The sequence below is a fragment of the Pezoporus wallicus genome, unplaced genomic scaffold (genome assembly GCF_028554395.1).
Source record: "Pezoporus wallicus isolate ANWC-B61680 ecotype Strahan unplaced genomic scaffold, APGP_CSIRO_Pwel_v1 scaffold_3294, whole genome shotgun sequence".
NCBI classification, from domain to species: domain Eukaryota; kingdom Metazoa; phylum Chordata; class Aves; order Psittaciformes; family Psittacidae; genus Pezoporus; species Pezoporus wallicus.
Genome location: NW_026635478.1, coordinates 12,528,664 through 12,538,796, shown reverse-complemented (window position 1 = coordinate 12,538,796; position 10,133 = coordinate 12,528,664). Strand labels below are relative to the sequence as shown.

The 10,133-nt window shown below is 37.4% G+C and overlaps 1 long non-coding RNA gene across 1 annotated transcript; it reads right to left on the bottom strand.

Moving 5' to 3' along the window:
• Positions 1-1,168: 1,168 nt before the first annotated feature.
• LOC130609395 (uncharacterized) lies at positions 1,169-9,823 on the bottom strand. The gene is made up of 3 exons (XR_008974775.1): positions 8,277-9,823; positions 4,744-4,923; positions 1,169-1,284 (listed from the first exon to the last, which is right to left on the bottom strand). It is a non-coding gene; the product is annotated as an uncharacterized LOC130609395 (long non-coding RNA).
• Between the last annotated feature and the right edge of the window lie 310 nt (positions 9,824-10,133).

Sequence of the window (10,133 nt, the reverse complement as noted above, 5' to 3'; positions counted from 1 at the left end):
CTCCCTTCTCCTTTTGTCACCTTTCCTCTCCTTCTCTCATGGGGGGGAATGCACCAGAGACCTGGAGCCACTTTTTCTCACAGTCAAATTTCCACCTTCTCATCTCTGACATCTTGCAGGCAAGGCAATAGTTGATTAGTGTGATCTGTTCCCTTTTCAGAATATATTTATATTTACCATATAATAACACTCATTTTTTCATTATTTTATGAGTATGACACTACCTGTAAACCACTGTTGTTCTGATATGTGCTAAATATTGACAATGAAACAAAAAAATACATGCATGCCGAAACAAGCTGACCTATGGTAAAGAAGAGTAAGTAAGGTAATGTCCTTGCAGTTCTTTTTTGTTTTCTAAACACCACAGGTCTCTTCCCAGCTGTGGAAGCCAAAGGCTTCTCCAGTGTCACGTGAGACTGGGGGAAAGACCAAGCAAAATGTGCTTGTCCCAGATGGTTAATTGTGAAGAGGTGGAAGAGGCTGGCGGTGGTGTTAACAGTTCTGTTTTCACTGGAGATGATGGGGTTTGAAGTGCTTTCTTCTACCCCACATCACTCATCTATGTCATCTATCAGGTGAGAGCAACTACTTGACTATGTACAGAGATAATAGGTAGTACCCAAAAGTATTCTGCTTGTTTGGACAGTGTCTGGAGTCTACCTCTTCATAAAACTTATCTTTAGAAAGGCCTAAGAACCTTCCTTTGTAGCTTATCCAGAAACTGTCCAAGAGCCAAGAGGTTCAAAGATGCAGTTAAAAGTGCATGGGAATTGTAAGGGTTGACAGAAAAAAGCATCTTGCCCCAAGTTAAGGGTACTTGGGAGGCTTATTTAACCTTCACTCCAGCCATCTGCACACAATTTTATGTTATTATTTACAACATGATGGAATTGAAATGTGAATTTGCCATAGCAACCCAGGCTTCAAATGGGGCATATGTTGCTTTCCAAAATTACAGCACCTCCTTAAAAAGGAGTAAAGAATAGGGCACTGTGTAATCTGAACTCTTGCAAAATGTTATTAACAAAACATGGCTTTAATAAACAACACATTTTCCCCAATTCTTGGAGTACATTTAATAAGGAAAGTTTGCAATTAGAAAAAATCATATATATATTTATAAATATATAGATACATAAAAAATGAGTTATTTCGGTTTAATCCATTTTTGAAGAAAAAAATAAGATAGGGGATACAGAGCTGGCAATGTTAAGACCAAGGCCCCGAGGGACATTTACATGATGTGGGTGAGCATTTCTGTGCCATTCCCTTCTTGCTTCACTGTAAGAAAAACAAAACAGTGACAGGTCATACATTCATTCATGCATTTTATTCTTTCCATTTAATCATTCCTTTTGCCAGAAAAATAATGGAGCATCCAGCAGATGACATAACTGTACATAAATAAATATTTATTCAAATCCCCGACTTGCAGTCACTTCCCACTAACAAAATACCAGAGTCAGCTGGGTTTCTGGAAAGCAGAATGTGTCCAGAAATTTTGCTAGGTTATGCAGAATTATGCTTGTTTAACTGAGCCTTTGAAAGTCTTATATGACTATAAATGTGTAAATTTGTGTGTGTGTGTATGTACCTGTGTGTTTGTATTTATTCATATTGTGTAATACAGAACATTTGGACTTGCACATCCATTTCACATTTTCCTGTTATTCTCAGCAGGTAGACTTTACTAACAAGATTTATCTTAAGTATAAGCATACAAAAAAAGTTTGTTGCGGATATCAATTTTATAAAAGTGATGTGATCCTTTTTTAAGCAGAGTTTGAAGAGATTCAGCCATGTGTATGTTTGGAATGAGAAAAGAGCTACACAAAAGGAGCAACCTTCTCACCCTCTTTACAAATTATTTGTTCTGATTAAAGTGACAATGAAAATGAGGCAAATCACAGCTATTTATTACCATTTTTTAAAGCAAGTGAAGAACCCAAGCCCTGCAAACAAGTACTGTAACAGCTGAGATAGCCCGTCTCTCCACTTATACAGATGTTTCGAAGTTTGTTTTCAATGAGATAAATGGGAGCTTCTGCACCTAACAGTGAAGCTTTCTTTCAGAATGTGGGCCGGTGTAAAAGACAGAAGAAACACAGGGCACAGTGGCTACCAGATTTACTTCTATGCATGTCTAGTATCTGAGCTACTAGTCTAGGCTCTGGAAAAATGCAGCATCAGAGCTTTAAAGGCCTAGGTGGGACCTATTTCGGACCCGCTTTTTGATGTGATGCAAGTTACACCAGAAGTTTTTAGTGACAATGGGCAATGCCTGAATGAGGCTCAGAAGAGCTGACTCCTATTCCTTGTACAGGTTGGCATAGTAAACCCACGGTGAGTACCTGGTTGGATCAACTCATCCCCTTTCAGACTTTGTTCACTGTAAACAGACGTGGGAATCAGGACACAGAGTTTTTGAACCTATTCTTGTCTTTTCCACTTTACTGCTAGTTCTCTCCTTCGGGATATTACAAGAAAATATTAGAACATGCTGCAGCCTCATATATCAGCTTTCCATTTGCAATTCATGACATTAATTGAACATTTCACAGGACAAAAGTACATCCTATAGATTGGCTTAATTCCACTATCCTATTTTAGAGTCTTGCAAGTAAGTTAATGAAAACCACAGCAGGTTTGAATTGTGTTTTCCTTTTTAATCTAAAGATATTATTTGTTTTGGCTTAAAGGGAATTGTGAGAAAGACTGATATACTCAAAGTGAACACATTTAAGTGCTTTCTGAGGACAGCAAATGAACCTTAGCAGTGAGATCCTGCTGTCTGTGAGGCTAAATTGCAATGTGCTTTACTGGCTTGTAAGTATAGGGATGTAAAACTAGATACATGTCCAAATGTGTGTAATCCAAGATGATATCCAGTCAGAAATGGCTAATGTGCAAGGAAAAAAATTATTCTCAAAATTTAAAGGAATTGGTTTATACTCTTGTCCAAGATTTCTAGTGACATCACACACCATGAAACAATAAAATCTAATAAAGTTTGTTCACTTCAACAGAAGTTTTAAAGTATGTTCAGAAAGACCTTCCCTCTGATCCCTGCTGCCTGATTTCAGCTTCAAAATCCTAAATCTGACAGTCATTCACTTCTTCTTTACTTCTTTTTATACCACATGTTAATAGCATCTTTGTTTTCCTTCCCAGCCTGCACCCACAACATGCATCAGCCATACCAGTCCTCAGCAATATTTTATGTAGAACATTCCCTGTATTCACTGGGAAATAACAGAATCTGATTCAAGTCCTGAGGTAAGTTTTCAGGACAATAATGAAATTAGATCCTAGCTAGCTAGGAACATTGCACATTTGATTTCAGAGCTCCATAATGCCATGGCTACAGGCAGTATAATTTCATAGTTCTCAGACTATATGAAGCTCAGGAGTTACTCAGAAACACACATAAACAGCAATTCCTGGAGGTAAAGTGAAATATTTAATAGTTGTATGTATCAAATTTTGTCTTCTCTAAAAGAGTTGACATTATATAGAGATACTTCCGATACCTGCCATGGTCTTCTTTCGGGGAATCTGTGTGGTGTAAGTATTGAAAGAAATGTTCCATTCTTAACCTTATGCAAAGGCAGAGTCTTTTTTGGCCTTGGTCTTCACAAAGTAAATTCATTAGTCTGAACTGTGTTTTTATCAATGCTAAAAGTCAGGGGAAAAAAGTCAGGACTGAACCTCATAATGCCTTGCTGTGCTATTTGGAAAAATTTGCTTGTCTATACTTCAAGTTCCCTGGGACAAAGTCTGCCTTTCCAGCAGTTTCAATCTGTGTACAAGACGATAGAAGCAATGCTGGAATATAATAAATGCTTAACAATATTAACAGTGCCAGTGGATGTTGTTTCTTGTCCATGGAGTTGCAAAGCATGTCCAGATACTACAATGATGCATACCTTGTAAATGCATATGATAAATGGATAATAAAGGTTGAATTAAACAAGTCAATGGTTTTGGCCCTGTTGCTGGCTGGCAGTTAGGGAGTATAGGTGAAATACACCATCACCGCAATTAGCACCGATTTGCACTCTATGCTTTCCAGGGAGCTCACTTCCAAGAATGATCCCTCTGTAGCAGCATTCAAAGCATTGACGGGTTGATGCAGTAAAGCCTTTATGCATAATGCCCAAACTTTTTATGATTTGCCAATTCATCTCATTTTGGGAGCTGTCAATTCAGCCCTTTCCCTGAAATGTAAAGAAATGCTTTTTAAATGTTGGCTGGTAGTGGTTTTTTTTTGGTTTAGTTTGTTTGTTTTTTTTTTAAATTGCAGAAATATGGCCAGTTCCACATGAAACCCAGACACAGCCTTATTGGGTACCTAAAAGGAGATATAGGCCTTCCTCCTAATTTATCATCATGTTTATCTATCTATCTATCTATCTATCTATCTATCTATCTATCTATCTATCTATCTATCTATCTATCTATCTATCTATCTCATGATGTTCCATGTCTCAGGCACTGCACAGACCATCCTCTAAGATCAATGGTACTTCCATCCTGTAAAATGCTATTTAATGCTATTCATTTATATAAAAGAGTTTATTAGAAAAAAACAGTAATGCAGGGTAAAAATTACTTGCCTGCGCCAAAAGATTTCCTGTTTCTTAACTCTCCATATTTCAAGTTTCCTCTGTAAGAACATTTCTCTATTACTTATTCTGAAATTATAGATGACAGGGTTTTAAAAGGCGTAGCAATACTTACTTAGAGATGAACACAGGTGCTTTCATTAAGACTTGATGCACTTGATAATAGATTTTATTAATGCTTCTCCGGAGGTTAAAAGATCCTGTGATGGAAGGTTTAATGACAATTCAAGGCGTGATAGTCATTTGGTAGTATTCCTTCTTTTCCTGGTTTCTTTGAATTGCAGCACATACAGGCCTATTTGAAATAAAAAGTAGGGATAGTTCTGATAAGGCAATGTGCCTTTCTGCTAGGATTAGGCATTGATGGGTAGGAGGCTGTTACACTAAATGAAGCTAGAAGACAGCAGAATGAAACCTGAGACAAAAAGGAAGTTCTTTGTACTAAATGATCAAAACTAAGGCACTTTGCCAAGGCATGTGTGCATGATAGCACGCTACTTACTTGGGTGAAGAAATTCCCCCAAGTTCTACTTTTTGTACACTGACAGATCAGCTCTGAGCCATCAGTTATACCCAGCAGCGTGTCCAGGACCACTGCTGTCAAACGTGCAGTAAAACCTGCTGCCCACTGAGGCCCATTTGAGAATCTGGACTCTAGCTTCTCCCAGAATTACATTTTTGCATGTGTGTGACACAACAGCCTGCATTATAATAAGCGCAGAGTTCAAAACTTGGCACCAGTGCCTGTCCTTTTTCCAAAGTCAAGTGTAAAGTCTTAGGGCCCTATTAATGAAAAATCCATCCCATGGCTAGATCACAGAAAAAGGAGGGCCTCAAATCGTGAGCAGGATCTGTTATAAAAGCCATGTGTTCATGTAAAAACATGATGGAATATGGGCACAGAAAGTTACATGTGGATTTCACTAGATGCATAGGGATTCCTGGTATGCACATAAATTTTATGTTGTACTTAGAGACACAATGCAAAGGGTCAGGGGCCTGTAAATATGTTTCCTTGCTACATAAAGTAGGGTGATAAACAATGACATGTCAAAATCCCTGAAAATCAAGGTTGAGGCCAAACTACAGTTTGAAGTGGGACAGCTGAAAAAGACTGTCTGTGCATGGACAGTAGAGCTAAAGAACTCAGCAAATTCCGAAAGATAAAACACACTGTAGTCAGTCTTACTTTTTTTTTTGTCTTGTCTAACATTTTTATTTCTATAGAGTGACACTGATTACTCTTGTTTGACATATCAACCATGTTCCCTGAGCAACCTGGGGACCTAGTAATAGCTTATGCTTATCTGGGGTTTTGACATAGACTGCAGGAGTAGTTATCACCTGTTATTTTTAAAAGGACAGTTAAGCAGTCCTAAAATACAAATTCATACTAGGAGTATGTTATTGTTCTCAGGAATAAGAAGCTGCTTGTTTCCCAGTGATCTCAGCAAGTTTACCACACACACTTTTTTTCTTTCTACTGTTTTAATCAAAGAGTTCAGTAAAAAATAAGACAGAAGAATTTTCTACCAGAAAATATCACTGTATTAATACCTCTAGCTTTAGGCAGCTTATGCAAAGCACACTATGCTCCCTTTTGTAATGTTTCATTTCCACCACATCTCTGCTCACTCTTGCATGGACAACCTGGATTACAATGGCATGGTTTTGGCTGGGTTGTTGTTTTTTTTTTGTTGTTGTTTTTTGGTTGGTTGTTTTTTTTTTGGGGGTGGGGGTGTGTGTGTGTTGGTTTTGTTTGTTTGCTTTAATAACAAGGCAAGCTGGGTTTATGCTGCTCCAAATTGTGTTTGTTGCCTAACCTGCTCAGGTTCCTTTCTCTCATAGCTGTACGTGTGCAGGCTTTGCCTACTGTTAATCCCAGTGTTATGGGCTTTGTAAAAGACACAATGCAGAAGTTATGAGAGGACTCTCTGGGTAAGAGATCTTAAGCTACTTTTGTAAAGCTGCTTTCAGAAGAGTCCTCCCTCCTTAGCATATACATCATCTGACTGTCAGGGAAGGCACAGAGTGAGGCATGCAGTCCTTTGGGTAAGTCTGGATAAGAGCTTTGCTCTTTTGCCCACATGAATTTGCTGTAATTTATGCCATACCAGATCTTCTAAATTACCTTTAAAGCAGCTCCATCCTCTTTGGTATAGATTCTCATTAAAAAGCATGAAACATGAGCCATTGTGACTGAATAATAGTCTTCTTCACCAGTGAAAACCTCAGCTATAGAACTTTCATGTTCTATACATGAAACAAAGTGACCACAGCTTTTGGGTTTTGTACAGTTTAAGCATGGTGTGGCAGCTGGATGAAACATTAAGCCAGCCGACTGATGCAAGGACATCCAAGGTTTACACAGGACATGGATCTTCAGCACTGTTGATGGTGTTTCAATTTTAAACATGACCACAACAAGAAATTTCAGCTCCAGAAGTAGAGATTCACATTATGTCATGACAGAAATGCTGCCTACCTGCATCACCAAACAAACACTGCTGGTAAGCATCACTTTAATGCTCACAGAGTAAGTTTTGTCAAAGTATAATAGCCTTTAACAAAGGAAAACAGGAATTAAAGCACCTTTGCTCACATTCTACTTTCACACTACCAGGATCTTTAAGCAGAATACGTGCAGGGTGGTGGGTCTTGGGAACTAAGAAATGGAGGGGAGTAGAAACAGTTGTCATAGTTATTGTCTTCCATATACTTTAAGAGTTCATTAAGTGGTCTATTAATTGCTAGTCGCAGTATAACACAGGCAAGAGAGTGAAAAATAGTCAGTCTGATTTTACAGTCAACAAAGAGGAGGAAAATAAACACTATCAAAGCTGTAAATAAGCACAAAAGTTTCAAAAACATACGTTTCCAAGGGAAGAGAAGGTTTCATTAAAATTATGGCTTTACCTCTAGAAAAGAATTTCATTAGAGGACACGTGGTTGTCATAAAAATTATGCAGTTTAGGAAAAATCACAGTATTGCCTGTTACAAAGTAGGAATAGTCCTGTCCAATACCTTCTAAGCATCCCAACTGTCAGGTTTTATTTAACAAACCAGGGCAATAAATACACTGTATAACCACATGATATATGTGTAATATTACCATACATATATAAAATGCTGTAAACATGGTTTTGTTGGTTTTTTTTTTTATAGTATTGCCTATGAGAAAGCCACTCCATCCTCTGGAAAGATTTATCATTGAAAAGACAAGAAACGTTACAACTAATGTGCATAGATTGACATAAAGTCCAATTCTACACAATGCTGCAGAGCTTTCTTACTGCTACCACTAGGACTGCAAATTCCTTGAAATAGTCACTTAAGCATTTTGCAGAGGTAAGTGCTCCTTACAACGTTAACATTTTTAGAAAAAGAACTGAGTCTGTATTTCTATGGACAGAAGGCTCAGACAACATAGCTAATACTGTTTGGGGTTTATATGGGACAGCAGGATAGATGAGTTCCCTTTATACATCACTCAGTTACAAAAAATGTAATTATGAAAGGGTTCCCTCTGTCCTGTCCTGCATAGGAGATAGAGAAGAGTGAGAAGGAGATGACGTTTGGGGTTTCTGTTAAATGCAGTTGAAAGCTGGCTGGAAAATGACTACTTTTGTGTGCATTAAAGAACATACGTACAGCTACGTCCTTTTTTCACTTAGATACTAGGTAGGTGTTAACAAAGCAGATAAACAATGTATGAAATTGGTTTTGTCTGTTTTTAGTTTTCACATCCACAAGGGCTGCATGTTCTGCTCTGTAAGCTGTGGAGTTTTAGCTGTGACTCTCAGTACAACACACACTTCTGTGCTGAAAACCAAATATTGTATTATTGTTGCCAGGAGATCCTAAGTAGAAAACAAAACAAACCAAATAAATCGACTGTGATAAAAAACAACAACAATGAAAGAAAGAACACTCTTCTCTTGCCACCTTGCAAAACAAAATCATCCAGGCATGATCTATTAGTAAAACTAGCTACGGACGGTTGATAGTGTACATCTGGATCTAATGAACAAATGCGCAGGCCAAATCAATTTTTTTTTTCCCAGGCTTTAAATGAAGTAATTCATCTGTATTTTAACAAAAGCTTTTATTTACACATGAAGAGGTGGGCAGTCATTCAATCAGACATGATTGAAATTGTTCAGTCAGTTAAAGTGGCCGATATTTTTGTGTTACCTTGAAAAAACAGAGGACAGCATGTGTGTGCCATTTTGCCATAAGGAAATGTATGTCTCTACCTACAAAATGTTTAATATATATAAATCTGCATACAAATATTTATGAATCTATTGTACACAGAGAAAGTAATTCACTTACATTAACATGAACCATCACAATGAATTAGGATCATAAATAACAGAAAGGGTATGTGGAACAAAAAGGCTGGGATGTTCTTCATGCAGCTCTATAGCCTTCTGGGCAGAAAAGCTCATTTTGAAAGCAGATGCTCCTGTGTACCGTAACAGAATTTCAGTTTAAGTTTTTGAGTGAATGGTCACTGCTTTCGGCTGGCGGCGAGGGTTTTTAGCAATGCCTCCCATCATTAATTGCCCAGATTTTGTTGCACATGCATCAGCAGAAATGGGAGGACCCAAGGTTAAGGAAAAAAGCTCAGTAAGAATTTCTCCCTGGCACGTACATAATAGCTCAGTACCTCTAAGCAATGCAGGGAGGCTCACCGAAGCCCATAGAACTACTGACATGTTTAAAGTAAAACACATGTGTGATTGACTGTAGAAATGGAGTCCATGATTTTAATTCTCTTTAACAGTGGTTTAACTCTTAATATCATACAGCTAGCAGGCTGCTTTTCTTTTACTCCTTTTTTTTCTTGGAAGTGTGCCACAATTCTTTTAAAGGAGCTTTTGAATTAGTCTAACATCACTGCTAAGTAGCACAGCAGAATATCAGGCACTGTTGTGGAGTTTTTTCAATTAATTTAGGATTTGCAGTTAAATATAGGTGAGAGAGTTTAACATATGAATAATCCATACACCATTAAACAGCAAAATTTCGGGGGGAGTGGAGGTCTTGAAATAAAAATCCAAAATCAACAAAATATCTCAAACATATGCCAAACATTTACAGGATTGTTAGCAGTAAATGGCTGAAGGAAAGCTGAATAACTGCAAATAAAGCAAATTTAGCTGATGGATTATTTAAATAATCACATAATGACTTTGACTTCTTCAAAGGTTTTACTGACTTTGTTAGAGCCTCACGCTCTTTTCTGTTTCTGAAAATCTTTTACAACAGGTGACCAATGATTTCTGAAGAAGATAGACTTAGTAATTTTCTTCTCACTCTGGAATTTAAACTTATACTTTTTTTTATGCAAGAAATTCAGCTAGAGATTGAAACCATACAGAAAAAATAAATCTTAGGTAAGATGTATTTGTGTGGATAATTGGCATGGCTCTTCTTTTCATATTTTAGTTTAAAACTAAATCAGATATGACAATAATGGAAACTGAAAAAAGTGTCAT